This window comes from Heterodontus francisci, chromosome 26 (assembly GCF_036365525.1).
Source record: "Heterodontus francisci isolate sHetFra1 chromosome 26, sHetFra1.hap1, whole genome shotgun sequence".
Lineage (NCBI taxonomy): Eukaryota > Metazoa > Chordata > Chondrichthyes > Heterodontiformes > Heterodontidae > Heterodontus > Heterodontus francisci.
In genome coordinates this window covers 69,880,718-69,898,096 of record NC_090396.1, presented here as the reverse complement: position 1 = coordinate 69,898,096, position 17,379 = coordinate 69,880,718, and the positions used below count along the sequence as shown (strand labels likewise).

Below are 17,379 nucleotides of genomic sequence, written 5' to 3'. Positions count from 1 at the left end.
GGTAGATTGGGGGAGAAAACACTAAGAATGGGAGCAGATGGCCATGGATAGAGTTGAACAGCAAGGGAGCTTCCTCGGGAGCTTATAGCCCAGGAGCCATCTTTCACACCTTTGCTATAAACATGCTTTTGCTTTCAAACATTACAGTGAGAATCTAGAGTGGATTCAAAAGCAAAATACTAGAAATGCAAAAACCACACCTACTGTTTTCAATTCACTTCAGTGGACTTGAGCTTTCTGATCAGTCAGGAAACAACATAAGATGATCATTACCTACTCTGCATAGAACACTGTGCTCACAGGCACAAAAATTGACCAAGCATTGCTATTACAGGAGGTAAGCTGCATCACTTACATATACACATATCATCTCTGGAGAGATCAGTATAAAAAAAAATCTCCCTCAGGTGTCTTAATGTGCCAGTTTCAAACTTGTGTTTAAAACAACTTCTATTTATATAGCACCTTTAACGTAATAAAACGTCCCAAGGCTCTTCACAGGAAAGTTATACAGCAAAATTAGACACCTAGCCACGTACGGCGATATTAGGACAGATAACTAAAAGCTTGGTCAAAGAGGTAGGTTTTAAGGAGCGTCTTAAGGGAAGGAAGGTAGAGTTGGAGGGGTTGCGGGAAGGAATTCCAAAGTTTAGGGCCTAGGCAACTAAAAGTACAGCCACCAATGGTACAGCAAGTAAAATTGGGGATGCTCAAGACACCAGAATTAGATGGACGTAGATAGGGTCAGTGCTAGGACCACTGCTTTTTTTTTGCTATATATAAATGACTTGGACCTTGGAATACAGAGTAGAATTTCAAAATTTGCTGATTCCACCAAACTTGGAGAAGCTGCAAACAATGAGGATAATATAAGCTGCCTGCAACAGAAATAGATAGGCTAGCAGAACGGGCAGACAAGTGGCAGATGGAATTTAATACAGAGAAGTGGGAGGTGATGCATTTTGGCAGAAGAAAAAGGGTGAAGCAATATAGACTTAATGCCGCAGTTCTAAAGAATGTGCAGTAACAGAGGGACCTGGATCTTTGAAGGTGGCAGGACATATTGAGAGAGTGGTTAGCAAAGAATATGGGATCTTGGCCTTCATACGTAGAGGTATTGAATACAAAAGCAGGGAAGTTATGCAGAACCTTTATAAAGCTCTGGTTAGGCCACGATGAGAGTAATGCGTCCAGTTCAGGCCACCACAATTTAGGAAAGATGCCAGGGTCCTTGAGAGGGTGCAGAGAAAATTTACCAGAATGGTTCCAGGAATGAGGGATTTTAGTTACAAGGTTAAGTTGGAAAAGCTGGAGTTGTTCTCCCTGGAGCAAAGGAGATTTTGGGAGATTTGATAGAGATGTACAAGAAAAACTGTTCCAATTAACTGATGGTACAAGGACCTGGAACTATACTGCCGTTCCTTCACTGTCGCCCGGTCAAAATCCTAGAACTCCTTTCCTCACAACACTGTTGGTGTACCACACCTCAAGGACTGCAGCGGTTCAAGAAGGCCGCTTACCACCACCTTCTCAAGGGCAATTAGGGGTGAGCAATAAATGCTGGGCTAGCCAGCGATGCCCACATCCTCCTAAATGGATAAAATAAATTGTATCTAGCCGCTACAAAGTCTAAGAAAAGGAATGAAACCAGACAGAACACCCTGCATCGACCTAGACACTGGAAACGACAATGGCAAACCCAGCCTCGTCAACCCTGCAAAGTCCTCCTTACTAATATCTGGGGGCTTGTGCCAAAATTGGGAGAGCTGTCTCACAGACTAGTCAAGCAACAGCCGGACATGGTCATAATCACGGAATCACACCTTACAGATAATGCCCCTGATGCCACCATCACCATCCCGGTGGGACAGGACATACCCAGCAGAGGTGGCAACACAGTGGTATACAGTCAGGAGGTAGTTGCCCTGGGAGTCCTCAACATCGGCTCTGGAACCCATGAAGTTTCATGGCATCAGGTCAAACGTGGACATGAAAACCTCCTGCTGATTACCACCTACCGCCTCCGCTCGGCTGATGAATCAATACTTCTCCATGTTGAACACCAACTGGAAGAAGCACTGAGGGTAGCAAGGGCACAGAGTGTACTCTGGGTCGGGGACTTCAATGTCCATCACCAAGAGTGGCTCGGTAGCACCACTACAGACCGAGCTGGCGGAGTCCTAAAGGACATAGCTGCTAGATGGGGTCTGCAGCAGGTGGTGAGGGAACCAAGAGGGAAAAATATACTTGACCTCGTCCTTACCAATCTACCAGTTACAGATGCATCTGTCCACGACAGTACTGGTAGGAGTGACCACCGCACAGTCCTTGTGGTGACGAGGTCTCGTGTTCACTTTGAGGGTACCCACCATCGTGTTGTGTGACACTACCAACGTGCTAAATGGGACAGATTTCGAACAGATCTAGCAACTCAAAACTGGGCAGCCATGAGGCGCTGTGGGCCATCAGCAGCAGGCGACTTGTATTCAACCACAATCTGTAACCTCATGGCCCGGCATATCCCCCACTCTACCATTACCATAAAGCTGGGGAACAAACCCTGGTTCAATGAAGAATGCAGGAGTGCATGCCAGGAACAGCACCAGACATTCCTAAAAATGAGGTGTCAGCCTGGTAAAACGACAACACAGGACTATTTGCATCCCAAACAGCAGAAGCAGCATGCAATAGACAGGGTTAAGCTATCCTACAACCAACAGATCAGATCTAAGCTCTGCAGTCCTGCCACATCCAGACGTGAATGGTGGTGGACAATTAAACAACTGACAGGAGGGAGGGGCTCTGCAAATATCCCCATCCTCAACGATGGGGGTGCCCAGCACATCAGTGCAAAAGACAAGGCTGAAGCATTTGCACCCATCTTCAGCCAGTAGTGCCGAGTGGATGATCCATCTCAGCCTCCTTCTGAGGTCCCCAGCATCACAGATGCCAGTCTTCAGCCAACCAGATTCATTCCAAGTGATAACAACAAACGGCTGAAAGCACTGGATACTGCAAAGGCTATGGGCCCTGACAGCATTCCAGCAATAGCACTGAAGACTTGTGCTCCAGAACTAGCCAAGCTGTTCCAGTACAGCAACAACAATGGCATCTACCCGGCAATGTGGAAAATTACCCCGGTATGTCCTGTGCAGAGATTTGGATGACCTCAAGTTTACGGAGGGTAAAATGTGGGAAACCAGCCAAGAGTGCGTTGGAACAGTCAAGTCTGGAGGTAACAAAGACAAGTAAACAATTTACAATGAAAAAAGTTGTGCGCCAACAAATCAAAATGCAAATATTGCCTCAGATTCCGATCACCAAGAACCAAATAAACAGCAGATTTAAAACTTCATGTAATTTATTGAGAACAGATGTGACAATGCAGTACTATACATTATTAGACCAAAAACTAAAAACAAACTAGATTGTTAGATTGAGGCAAAAACTCTAAACTAAAATTTTAAGATTTAAAAAGGTTACTATATTACCATTTGTATTTCTGCCAATGGAAAAGGTTTGAACCCTTTGACATGTAAGAAACTACATTGGCAGATACATGTATTTGAACACTGTCAGTCCAACTTAAAATCAAGAAAACTAGTCAGAGATGAGTTTTAAGAAACCAGCATCAAATCATTTAGTTGAAAAATTACAATATCCTTGAATTGTCTAGTGTACAACTTTTTGAACATTTTATTAAAAGACACTTCATTCCGGAGCTGAACTACAAAAAAATTATACATGCCAAGGAAATCTCGCATAATTTATACAGAGCACCACTTATTATCCATCACCATCACAAAAAACGCACCTATGAAAAAATGTTGCATTAAATAAATCAATTTTTTCATCAACTGCACCATTCTGGGTTGTCATTACAAGGAATCAAACACCTTACAGTAGCTTAAATAGGTTGCACGTAACTTGTACATACAATGCAACGCTGACCAAGGTGTACGAAAAGTCTTTAGCGCCTCACTGAAACAAGTTAGAAAAAACGGATAAGAATATCCAGTAGAGTCCAAAGCTCACATTTATTTGGCTTTTCTTTCCCTCCCACTTTTCCATCTCCAGGTCACCAAACCCTAGTTCTAAAAGAATACTCCCTTGCAGTTGATATGCTCTGCTTTTACTCATATTGGAGGCTAGGTACATGGCACATTCCAATTAGGATTCTATTTCTTCCCACCCCACCTATTATAGTTTGGCTTAGATCAGGAAACTTGCACCAGCAGCTGCATCTAACTTCTCACCAATTACTTGATCATAGAATGTTACTGCACAGAAACAGGTTGTTCTGCCCATCAAGCATAAGACAGTGCTTTCCTCCAAATGAACAACCTAATCCAATCTCAATCACTCCTAACACTTTTAACACTCCTCTTTTTCAAACAGAGTAGTTTATGAACATCACAGCAACAGTGTGCAGCAGAGTCCACATTTCTTGTTAAATCATTCACAGGATGCGGGCATCACTGCCAAGGCCAGCATTTATTGCCTATCCCCAATTGCCCTTGAGAAGGTGGTGGTGAATCACCTTCATAAACTGCTGAAGTCTGTATAATGAAGGTACTCCCACAGTGCTGTTAGGTAGGTAGGGAGTTCCAGCATTTTGACCTAGCGACAATGAAGGAATGACAAATATATTTCCAAGTCAGGATGGTGAGAGACTTGGAGGGGAACTTCTAGGTGGTGATGTTTCCATGCATCTGCTGCCCTTGCCCTTCCAGACGGTAGAGGTCGCGGACTTGGGAGGTGCAGTTGAAGGAGCCTTGGCAAACTGCTGCAGTGCATCTTGCAAATGGTGCACATAGCAGACAGTGCACTGGTAGTGGAGGAAGTGAATGTTTAAGGTGGCAGATGGGGTGCCAATCAAGTGGGTTGCTTTGTCCTGGATGGTGTTGAGCTTCTGGAGTATTGTTGGGACTGCACTTACCCAGGCAAGGGAAGAATATTCCATCACACTCTTGATTTGTACTTTGTAGGTTGCTATTGATCTGGGGAGTCAGAAGGTGAGTCACTCACTGAATATCCAGCCTCTGACTTGCTCTTGAAGCCACAGTATTACACAGTGGCTGATCTAGTTAGGATTTTTATCAATGGTGACCCCAGGATGTTAATGGATGGTAATGTCAATGAATGTCAAGGGGAGATGGCTAGATTCTCTCTTGTTGGAGATGGTCATTGCCTGACACTTGTCTGGTGCAAATGTTACTTGCCATTTATTAGCCCAAGCCTGAAAGTTGTCCAGGTCTTGCTGCATGTGTGCACGGACTGCTTCAGTATGAGGAGTTGCAAATGGAACTGAACACTCAGAAATCAGCAAACATCCACATTTCTGACCTTCTAATGGAGGGAAGGTCATTGATGAAGCAGCTGAAGATGGTTGGGCCTAGGACACTGCCCTGCTGAACTCCTGCAGTGACGTTATGGGGCTGAGATGATGGCTTCCAACAACCACAACTATCTTCCTTTGTGCTAGATATGATTCCCCCGGATTCTCACTGACTTCAATTTTATTGTGCTCCTTGATACAACACTGTCAAATACTGCCTTGATGTCAAGGGCAGTTACTGTCGTCTCACCTCTGGAATTCAGCTCTTTTCTCCATATTTGGAGCAAGGCTGTAATGAGGTCTGGCATCGTGGTCCTGGCAGAACCCGAACTGCGCAGCAGTGACCAGATTATTAGTAATTAAGTGCTACTTGATAGCACTGTCGACACCTTCCATCATTTTGCTGATCGAAAGTAACTAGGTGGTAATTGGCTGGATTGGATTTTCCCTGCTTTTTGTGAACATGACATACCTGGGCAATTTCCACTTCATCTGTTAAATGCCATTGTTGTAGCTGTACTGGAACAGCTTGGCTAGAAGCTCAGCTAGTTCTGAAACACAGGATGTTGTTGGGGCCCATAGCTTTTGCTGTATCCAGTCCACTCAGTTGTTTCTTGATATCACATGGAGTGAATTCAGCCAATTAGAACTGGCATCTATCAGTGTGGATCTCAGGAATCAGAGATGGATCATCCACGCAGCACTTCAGCCTTGTCCTTCGTATTCACATGACAGGCTTCACCATTGTTGAGGATGGGGATATGCAACGAGGCTGCTCCTCCGCTAGTTATTGAATTGTCCACCATCATTCAGGATGGAATGTTACAAGCCTGCTGGGCTTTGATCTTATCCTTTGGTCGTTGGTTCGCTGAGCTCTTCCTACTACATGCTATTTCCACAGCTATTTAGAATGTACGTGGTCTTGTGTTGTCGCTTCACCAGGTTGGCATCTTTTAGGTACATCTGGTACTGATCCTGGCATGTTCTTCCACAACTCATTGAACCAGGGTTGGTCTCATGGCTTGATGGTAATGGTAGATGAGGAATATACCAGACCATGAGGTTACAGATTGTGCTGGAATTCAATTTTTCTGCTCCTGATGGCTAGATCTGTTCTGAATCTATCCCATTTGGCACGATGGTAGTGCCACACAATACAATGAAAGGTATCCTCAGTGTGAAGACAAACTTCGTCTTCACAAGGGTTGTGCAGTGGTCACTCCTACCAGGAATTATTGTCCATCCCTATACACTTGAATGGCTTGGTAAGCCATTTCAGAGCATAGTTTTGAGTTAATCACATTGCTGTGGGTCTGGATTTACATGTAGGTAGGATTGCTCCCCTAAAAGACATTAGTGAACCAGATTGGTTTTCCAATAGTTTCATGGTCAACACGACTGATAATAGCTTCGTATTTCAGATTTATTTAATTAACTGAATTTAAATTCCCCAGCTGCCATGGTGGGATTTGAACTCATGTCTCCAGATCATTAGTCCAGCACATGAGTGCAAAAGACAAGGCTGAAGCATTTGCATCCATCCTAGACTGGTTATTGTGCAATGAGAAAGGATTAATTAACAATCTTGTTGTGTGGGGCCCCTTGGGAAGGAGCGACCATAACATGATAGAATTCTTCAATAAGATGGAGAGTGAAGTAATTCAATCTGAAACTAGGGTCCTGAATCTAAATAAAGGAAACTACTATGAGGTGCAAGTTGGCTATGGTAGATTGGGGAACTTTACTAAAAGGGTTGACGGTGAATAAGCAACGGATAATATTTAAAGAATTACAACAATTACTCATTCCTGTCTGGTGCAAAAATAAAGCCAGAAAGATGGTTCAACCGTGGCTTACAAAAGAAATTAGGGATAGTATTAGATTCAAAGAAGAGACATATAAAATTGCCAGAAAAAGCAGCAAGTCTGAGGATTGGGAGCAGTTTAGAATTCAGCAAAGGAAGGAAATAGAGTATGTGAGTAAACTTGCGGGGAACACAAAAACTGACTGTAAAAACTTCTATAAATATGTAGAGAGAAAAAGATTAGTGAAGACAAATGTAGGTCCCTTACAGTCAGAAATGGGGGAAATTATAATGGGGAACAAAGAAATGGCAGAACAATTAAACACATACTTTGGCTCGGTCTTCACAAAGGAGGACACAAATAACCTCCCAGAAATGTTAGGGAACCAAGGGTCTAATGAGGGAGAGGAACTGAAGGAAATCAGTATCAGTAAAAAAAAAAGTGCTAGGGAAATTAATGGGGTTAAAAGGCTGACAAATCCCCAGGGCCTGATCATCTACATCCCAGAGTACTAAAGGAAGTGGCCCTGGAAATAGTGGATGCATTGGTGCTCATCTTCCAAAATTCTATAGACTCGAGCAGTTCCTACAGATTGGAGGGTGGCAAATGTAACCCTTCTATTTAAAAAAAGGAGGGAGAAAAAAAAACAGGGAATTACAGACCAGTTAGCCTTACATCAGTAGTGGGGAAAATGCTAGACTCTATTATAAAGGACATGATAGCAGAACACCTGGAAAGCATAAACAGGATTGGACAAAGTCAGCATGGGTTTACAAAAGGGAAATCATGCTTCACAAATCTACTGGAGTTTTTTTTGAGGATGTAACTAGTAGGATAGATAAGGGAGAACCAATGGATGTGGTGTATTTGGATTTTCAGAAGGCTTTGATAAGGTCCCACATAAGAGGTTAGTGTGCAAAATTAAAGCACATGGGATTGGGGGTAATATACTGGCATGGATTGAGAATTGGTCGACAGACAGGAAACCGAGAGTAGGAATAAATGGGTCTTTCTCTGGGTGTCAGGCATTGACTAGTGGGGTACCGCAGGGATCGGCGCTTGGGCCCCAGCTATTCACAATATATATTAGTGACTTGGGTGAGGGAACTAAATGTAACATTTCCAAGTTTGCAGACAACACAAAGCTGGGGGGGAATGTGAGCTGTGAGGAGGATGCAAAGAGGCTCCAATGTGATTTGGACAAGTTGGGTGAGTGGGCAAATGCATGGCAGATGCAGTATAACGTGGATAAATGTGAGGTTATCCACTTTGGTTGTAAAAACAGAAAGGCAGATTATCTGAATGGTGATAGATTGGGAAAGGGGGAGGAGCAACAAGACCTGGGTGTCCTTATACACCAGTCATTGAAAGCAAGCATTCAGGTGCAACAAGCAGTTAGGAAGGCGAATGGTATGTTGGCCTTCATTGCAAGAGGATTTGAGTACAGGAGCAAGGATGTCTTACTGCAGTTATACAGAGCCTTGGTGAGACCACATCTGGAGTATTGTGTGCAGTTTCGGTCTCCTTATCTGAGGAAGGATGTTCTTGCCATGGAGGGAGTGCAAAGAAGATTTACTAGGCTGATTCCTGGGATGGCAGGATTGACGTATGAGGAGAGATTGGGTCGACTATATTCACTAGAGTTTAGAAAGAATGAGAGGGGATCTCATAGAAACCTATAAAATTCTAACAGGACTAGACAGGCTAGATGCAGGGAGGATGTTTCTGATAGTTGGGGAGTCCAGAACCAGGAGTTACAGTCTCAGCATACAGAGTATGCCATTTAGAACCGAGATGAGGAGAAATTTCTTCACTCGGAGTGGTGAACCTATGGAATTCTCTACCGCAGAAGGCAGTGGAGGCCAAGTCATTAAATATATTCAAGAAGGAGATAGATATATTTCTTAATGCCAAAGGGATCAAGGGATATGGGTAGAAAGTGGGAACAGGGTGCTGAATTAGACGATCAGCCATAATCTTTTTTGAATGGCGGAGAAGACCCAAAGGGCCGAATCGCCTACTCCTGCTTCTATTTTCTATGTTTCTTTCTTCAGCCAGAGGGGCCGCGTCAACAAGCCATTGCGGCCTCCTCCTAAGGTCCCCAGCATTACAGATGCCAGTCTTCAGCCTATCCGATTCACTCCACGTGACATCAAGAAACAGCTGAAGGCACTGGATACTGCAAAGGCTATGGGTCCTGACAACATTCCCACAATAGTACTGAAGACGTGCTCTAGAACTAGCCACACCCCTAGCCAAGCCATTCCAGTACAGCTACAACACTGGGAACTACCCAGCAATGTGGAAAATTGCGCAGGTATGTCCTGTGCACAAAAAGCAGGACAGATCCAACCCGGCCAATTACCACCCTGTCAGTCTACTCTCAATCATCAGCAAAGTGATGGAAGGAGTTGTCAATACTGCTATCAAGTGGCACTTGCTCAGCAATAACCTGCTCACTGATGCTCAGTTTGGGCACCGCCAGGGCCACTCAGCTCCTGACCTCATTACAGCCGTAGTCCAAACATGGACCAAAGAGCTGAACTCCAGGGGTCATGAGAGAGTGACTATCCTTGACATCGAGGCAGCATTTGACAGAGTATGGCATCAAGGAACCCTAGCAAAACTGGACTCAATGGGAATCAGGGAGAAAACCCTCCGCTGGTTGTAGTCATACCTAGCAGATAGGAAGATGGTTGTGGTTGTTGGAGGACAATCATCTCAGTCCCAGGACATCACTGCAGGAGTTCCTCAGGGTAGCGTCCTAAGCCCAACCATCTTCAGCTGCTTAATCACTGACCTTCCCTCCATCAGAAGGTCAGAAGTGGGGATGTTCACTGATGATTGCACATTGTTCAGCACCATTCGCGACTCCTCAGATAATGAAGCAACCTATGTCCATATGCAGCAAGACCTGGACAACATTCAGGCTTGGGCTGATAAGTGGCAAGCAACATTCGCACCACACAAGTGCCAGGCAATGACTATCTCCAACAAGAGAGCATCTAACAATTTCCCCTTGACATTCAATGGCACTACCACATTGCTGAATCCCCACTATCATCCTGGGGGTTACCATTGAACAGAAATGGAACTGGAGCAGCCACATAAATGCTGTAGCTACAAGAGCAGGTCAGAGGCTGGGAATTTTGCAAAGAGTAACTCACCTCCTGTCTCCTCAATGACTGTCCACCATCTACGAAGGCACAAGTCAGGAGTGTGATGGAATGCTCCCCACTTGCCTGGATGGTGCAGCTCCAACAACAGTCATGAAGCTCAACACCATCCAGAACAAAGCAGCCCGCTTGATTGGCACCTCATTCACCCACCTTCAACATTCAATCCCTCCACAACCGATGCACAGTGGCAGCAGAGTGTACCATATCCAAGATGCAGCAACTCACCAAGGCTCCTTTGACAGCACGTTCCAAACCCATGATCTCTACCCCCAGAACAACAAGGTCAGCAGATGTATGGTAAGACCACCACCTGCAAATTCCCCTCCAAGCCACACACCACCTGATTTGGAACTATATCGCCGTTTCTTTGCTGTGACTGGGTGAAAATCCTGTAACTCCCTTCCTAACAGCACTGTGGGTGTACCTACACCCTAAGGACTTCAGCGGTTTAAGAAGGCAGCTCACCAACACCTTCTCAAGTGCAATTAGGGATGGACAATAAATGCTGGCCTAGCCAGTGAAGCCCAATCCCACGAACAAATTTTTAAAAATGGCCCCTGGATTAGTAGTCTAATAACATAACCACTATCTTCTAAAAAATTTTTCCCTAACCTCCCCTTTAATTCATTCTTAAAATTTGTGTTTTCTCATCACCATCTCCAGCCTTTCTTCAATACAGCATTGCATTTCAAGAAACCAAACGTTAATAAATTACAAGAAAAGGCGGGAAAACTATTGGCTGTCCAGGTATAAACTTCCTCCAAATTTAAAAATTTTCCAAATGTATTTTTGTGCACTGAAAGTACACACAAGTTTTCACACCAATATGGTAACTGTATCCATTCTCAACATGGCATTGACAGCCAAGTCATAACTCAGAAAATGGTTTGAAACTCTACACATACAATTACAAGTAAACTTGCTTTTATAATTAGACAGTAGTTATATATAGGAAAAGGAAGAAGCCATTTTCACACAGCAAGCTCCAAGTGGCAAGACGACAAATGACCAGTTAATTTTTTTTTAAATCACAAAATGTCTCACAAATGTACTTTGGCTCTTTTAGAGTGGAGGGGAGTACACAACGAGAGCTTGGCACATCTCAATATATACACAAGCAATGCTAATCTAAAGATATTAGTCTCAATTCCTATATGTGTATCTGCACCTAAACAGAATCTCAGAAAACTGAATATCATACTTGTAGGTTAAAAGGAATCCAAACAAAGTCTGCCTGAAAATCAGTCATTTTGTACTTGTCTATTGGGAAGTACCTTCTGGACTGCAGCAAATCTGAAAGTAGAGATTTTAGAATATGATTAAGCAAGAGTGGCACAAAGCAAGGACACCACAGACAAGACAACAGAAAAGACTGCCGATTATCATATTAATTCACTCAGACCCTAAGTTGATACGTTTTGAAAATACATTAATTAGTGTTTTCACTACCCCTATTTCATTTTAAATGGGTTTATTTAGGTCAGTGAGGTGGGTTCTACCTCAGTCACAAAACACAACTTGATCTTTACTTTTAAGTGGAGCTGCATTAGGAACATTTAGGCTATTTAGCCCCTCGAGCCTATTCACCATTAAATGAGACCATGACTGATTTGCGACCTAACTCCATATACATTAACAAGGGAAAAATCTCTCTTTGGTTTGGGAAGATTAATTACGACTGCTTGGCTAAAAATGATGTAGGCTTTTAATTTCTGAACAGCCGCTGATGCAAGTTTACTGTTGTAAACCATTTGATTTCCATTGCTTTACATTGTACAGTCTTTTCATTAGTCTTAAATATTTGATTAGATATTACAAAATCTATTGTCTGGGCAGATTTACTCTTACACAGCTAAGAAACAGATTGTGCATTTACATTACCACACAAAATAGAAGAACGGGTCAACTGGTTTCTTATCCTTTGATTAAACTGCTGGATGATCGGTATTGGCCGGGGGGGGGGGGGGGGGGCAGTGCAAGGGGAAGAATGTAGTGAGAAGGGTAGCAGGGACAGGAGCAAACCACAACTAGCTGTCAAATATGACTGTACATCAATTGAGTACTGTTATTCCACTGTTCTATGAATGGCAAGTTTTCGTGCTACATTCCATGCATTGGATACAGTAACACAGCACTGCTGTAGTTAAAAGTCTCAGGTTGCTTCATTAGTCTCATTTGCTCATAAGTTTTTAATGGAATACAATAAGGCTATTTGTAATTACAAAAAGTACTAGTAATCACTTGTGCAATGCTTACCATTGTTTAAGAATCAAGTTTCTACGGTTTGAAAATTAATACAGCCAGATCAGTTCCACCAGTTACACAAAGCTTCAATCATACTCAAGGATCTTACCCAATGGAGAAGCTGTTCAACAATTAATAAGTGTTTACCAATTACCTTTACTGTTTATTTGAATCAAGTCAGCTGTTCTACATAGCTGAAGAGAATTCCAGATGTTATACATTGTTTACAATTAAGATAAAAGAAACCGACACTGAACTTGAACTTAGCACATTTCTTCACACTGACTGCAAGTTACCTCTCCCTCCAAGTAGTTCTATACAACTTTGGCCACTCCCAAGCTTTTTACATTACACATACACTACAGCTGAATTTACAGCAGCAGAGTCATAATCACATCCAAATTTCAGGGCATGCAAGTAGCTTCATGGAAAAAGCTTAAAGCCGCAAGCAGCACAGTTGCCAATTAAAACTGAGCAGAGGCAGAATTTACAGTCTAGTTGACAAAATTAATTCCAATCTACTATGAAGAAGAGTTTTTAAAGTGGACCACAATTTCTGAAATTAATTGTGTAGTCAGTACTCAGATTTACATGCAGGAATTCAGAAAGTAAGTAGGCAGAGGCAAACAGCTAAGTGCATGAAATGCAAGTAATTCCAACAGACCTAAAATACAAAAAACTGATACAGCCTACTGGGAATAAAATATTTTACCATGTAGTTGGAATCAAAAGCCTACATTCAACTATTTTAATTATGGAGCAAATCACCTTTAAATGACATCAACCACAAACTGCAAGGACTTTTAAAAAAACATGAATTACACAACACCTCAAAAGATTCAAAGAGATGCAAACATTTAAGTTTTGACTAAGCAAATTCTGGCTTCGAATTCAGCAAAATGCTGTAGTACTGTGGCGAAAATTTGGCTCATCTTTTAAAGCACAAATAAGGGATATGCGGAGCTTTGGAAATTTAGCTTCAGAGTTGAACTGAACAGCTGCACTTGACAGACATAAGGTTAAAATCAGAGCATGAGCCCCAGCAGGAAAAATAAAATCAAACCAGCTAAGGGTTGTATTTGAACTGATAGCTACAATATTTTTACGCTCTGGTCACAAAAATAAAGTTCAAATTGATATTTCAAATATTCTAGGCCTTTCTTCTTTTGTTAAAAAAAACTACCTTTTAGCCTTCCATTTATAGTTCTTCTCTTTAACCACCAAAATCAATCTTGCATTTATACTCAACCAAAAGAGTGTAAGCAAACCCATTCCCAGGCTACTGGCAACAGATATCCTGGGTTCATCTGCTAGGTGAGAATTAAGGAGGATACACTCGCCTGCAATTAGCATTTTTCTTGTGAGGAAGCAGATCATGAGCTTTGTGTGGGGAACCACAAGGATGAACCTGTGGGTCCTAGAACTCCACATAGTGGCTCAATGGAGCACAAATTACTGGTTCTCAAAAGCAGGGATTAAAACTATTTACGTTTATATAGAACCTTTAACATAGTAAAACATTCTTGGCGCTTCACAGGAACATTATCAAATAAAAATTTGACATTAAACCACATAAGTAGATATTAGAGCAGGTATCCAAAACCTTGGTCAAAAAGGTAGGCTTTATGGAGAGTCTTAAAGGAGGAGAGGTGGAGAAGTGGAGAGGTTAGGGATAGAATTCCAGAACTTAGGGCCTAGCAGCTAAAAGCACTGCCACCAACGGTGGCGTGATTAAAATCAGGGATGCACAAGAGGCCAGAATTAGAGGCGCAAAGATCATGAAGGCCTTGCCCTTCCCTTTCTCTAACCTCCTCCAGCCCTACAACCCTTCACGATCACCAAAGCAAAATGCTGCAGATGCTAGAAATCTGAAATAACAGAAAATGCTGGAAATACTCAGCAGGTCAAGCAGCATCAGTGAACTGACTAAAGGTCACCAACATGAAACGTTAACTCTGTTTTTCTCTCCAAATATGCGGTGTGATCTCCTGAGTATTTTCAGCATTTTCTGTTGTTATTTCAGATTTTCAGCATCTGCAGCATTTTGCTTTTGCGATCTTGAAGGGTTGTAGGGCTGGAGGAAGTTAGGGAAGGAGAGGGGCAAGACCATGGAAGGTCCAGGAAACAGTCAGAGATAATGTAGCCTCTTTGCTATTGTCCAATTCCACCTACCAATAAATTTAAAAATAACCATTATGATCAATGGCCAAAATCTAATAGGGTGAAGGAAAATCTATTTGGTTGCCATTACTATCTGAAATATTCAATGACCATAACCATTTTGGAAATAAAGCAATCAACTCTTTAAAAAAAATAAAGTGTTGACAATGGGTGTGAGCATAATCAACATCCATTCAACAAAATTAAAGTGGGAGGTCTAAATTCCTGGCTAGAACTCTGACCAAAGCAAGGAACATTTTAAATGTCAACGAAAGCAAGTTGGAAATTTAGTATTTCAACAGATTCTGAGACATTCCATACATGGAATATTTTGCAGAAATTAAAGCTATCCCTCCCCTCTCCTCCACCAACAAAATTGACAAAATAAAAATTGTGGCAAGTATATAAAATGAATACCATTTCATCAGCATTGGTGTGCTGGGGGAAATCTGACAGCTGCTTGAATACTTGGACATCCAATTCAAGGAATCAATTCCTTTTCTTTATTTGCTATCTTATCACATTATTTTCATTAGATATGGTCACACCGTAAAAACTTAGTGCATTTACAAAGTCTCACCAGTAAACAACAATGCAGAAAGCAAAACAGCTTTTAACTAATTAAACCAAAATAGGTTTCTTTTAAATGTTGCTTCACATTCTAAAAACAGAAGCTTGGTCTCACTTATTCACTACTTCCTTATTTCTGACAAAGGGTCGTCCACCTGAAACGTTAATTCTGTTTCTATACAGAGATGCTGAGAATTGCCAGTATTTTGTTTTTATCCCTTAGGTGAAACTTGTCTTTAATTCACTCTACCATCCAGTCTCCAATAATTCTCTTAACCTCAAGCCTTTGACTTTGGAGAGATGGAGCATAAAACCTCATACTCAACAAGGTTAAAACAAAATAAAAGCAAAATACTGCAGATGCTGGAAATCTGAAATAAAAACAAGAAATGCTGGAACCACTCAGCAGGTCTGGCAGCATCTGTGGAAAGAGAAGCAGAGTTAACGTTTCGGGTCAGCGACCCTTCATCGGAAGGTTAAAACAAATGCTGCATGCAACACCTTAATTGTTTGTTTAACTGTAGTCAAAGGTTCTACCCTTTCTATAGTCACTTCTTAGACTTTAATGTATTTATTGCTGGGATGTGTATGTAGCAGTAGCATCTCTGGGATATTTGTCTCAAAGCTACAACTAACTCCCACGTGGAACTTCAAATTCCTGGTGCACATAACTGGTCATGCCCTAAAATAGATCTGTCAGATGAAACCATGAGAGCAGTCAGCACCTACTGCTACTGTCATGAGGATTAACTACGCTCCAGTAAATGAGCACAATAGAGGCCTTTCTGGTGATCAATGGAAGGGAAGTACATGACATGAAATAGGCATTTTTCATTTATAATCGGAGCACACATGAAATACACTATCAACTGAGAGCAGAGGGAAAAATCTTTAAGTTTGCAGTTTAAATCCATTAGGACAGTCACTTGCATCCTAATGTTGTCTAACTGTGCAAGTTCCTGGAATATGAAAAGAACAAATAACCTAATTACGCATGGACTGATTCCAAGGATCCTAAAACTCATACGAATTGGCTTTTTTCCACTGAGCCTATCTCAACACAAAAGTTTTCAAGATTGAGGCTCAAAAGCAAATATTTTCAACTTACATATCCAAAAACAGAAAAAGGTTTTCGTGAGAAAGAAACTGCATTTTTAACATGCATTCATTCAGTGGATGTGGACTTAGCCTTTAATCGGGATAGAGATGGAAATATCTCTTACAATGCACTTTTTGATGATCATAGTCACAGAGAATATATTTATGACTTTTGCCTGGGTGGTCCAGGCACTATGAACAGGGCAGAAACTGGACTGAAGGTGAAATGATGAACTTGGAACTGGCTTCCGAAGATACATTTGAAGACTTTAAAGAAGGAAAGGTTAGAAATAGGACAGCAGTTGAATAGGACAGAAGATGAAGAATGTTTTTTGATGAGGGGCTGATGACATTACTGAAGGGTTGTGGGGAGGGACATAGCCCAATAAAACAGGAAGCCATCAACTATAACAGCATTCTATGTGAAGAAGAATTGGGCTTAAGGAAGTCAAGAATGCTGGAGGTAGGGCTTATGCAGGCAACATGCTTGTTGAGGGTCATGTGGGAGGGAAAAGCTGCAGTGATGTCAGGACAAGGGTATGGGGAAGGAGGGGGGGAAAATGGGAATAGAGCACCCAAGCAGATGGTATTGATCTAGCAGATCACAAATCCACAAACTCCACGCATTTAATGTTCGAGATGAATAGGGGAAGAGTGGCAGTTAGGAGCTCAAACCCAAAGCTTCAGAGGCAAGAGTACAATGAACTAAGCCAACTTAACACTTGAAATAAAAACAGAAATATTCAGCAGGTCTGGCAGCATCTGTGCAGAGAGAAACAAAGTTAACTTTTCAGGTCTGTAACCTTTCATCAGAACTGACAAACGTCAACTCATCTCCACCCACTGTGCCTCTTTCCCCATGAAAAGGGAATTGTAACCGTACGTATAGTTAAGAGGATGGACGTATAAGTCCTTAAATCATCTGGTCACAAGAGTGCAAATGAAGGTTATTGAACAGAGTTTGGTCTGGAGAAAAAAGACAAAA

The 17,379-nt window shown here is 42.0% G+C and overlaps 1 protein-coding gene across 4 annotated transcripts in view; it reads right to left on the bottom strand.

Moving 5' to 3' along the window:
• tex2 (testis expressed 2) overlaps positions 1-17,379 on the bottom strand; it is a 172,361-nt gene that overhangs the window by 132,196 nt on the left and 22,786 nt on the right. Inside the window, exon 2 of one of the 4 annotated variants that reach the window (XM_068058514.1) lies at positions 11,597-11,615. The exons of 2 other annotated variants lie outside the window; for them this stretch is intronic. The gene's annotated coding sequence lies outside the window, so the exon portion shown is untranslated. Of the gene's footprint in view, positions 1-11,523; positions 11,546-11,596; positions 11,616-17,379 lie in introns of those variants that run through there. One more of the 4 variants, XM_068058516.1, reaches the window with a different exon arrangement.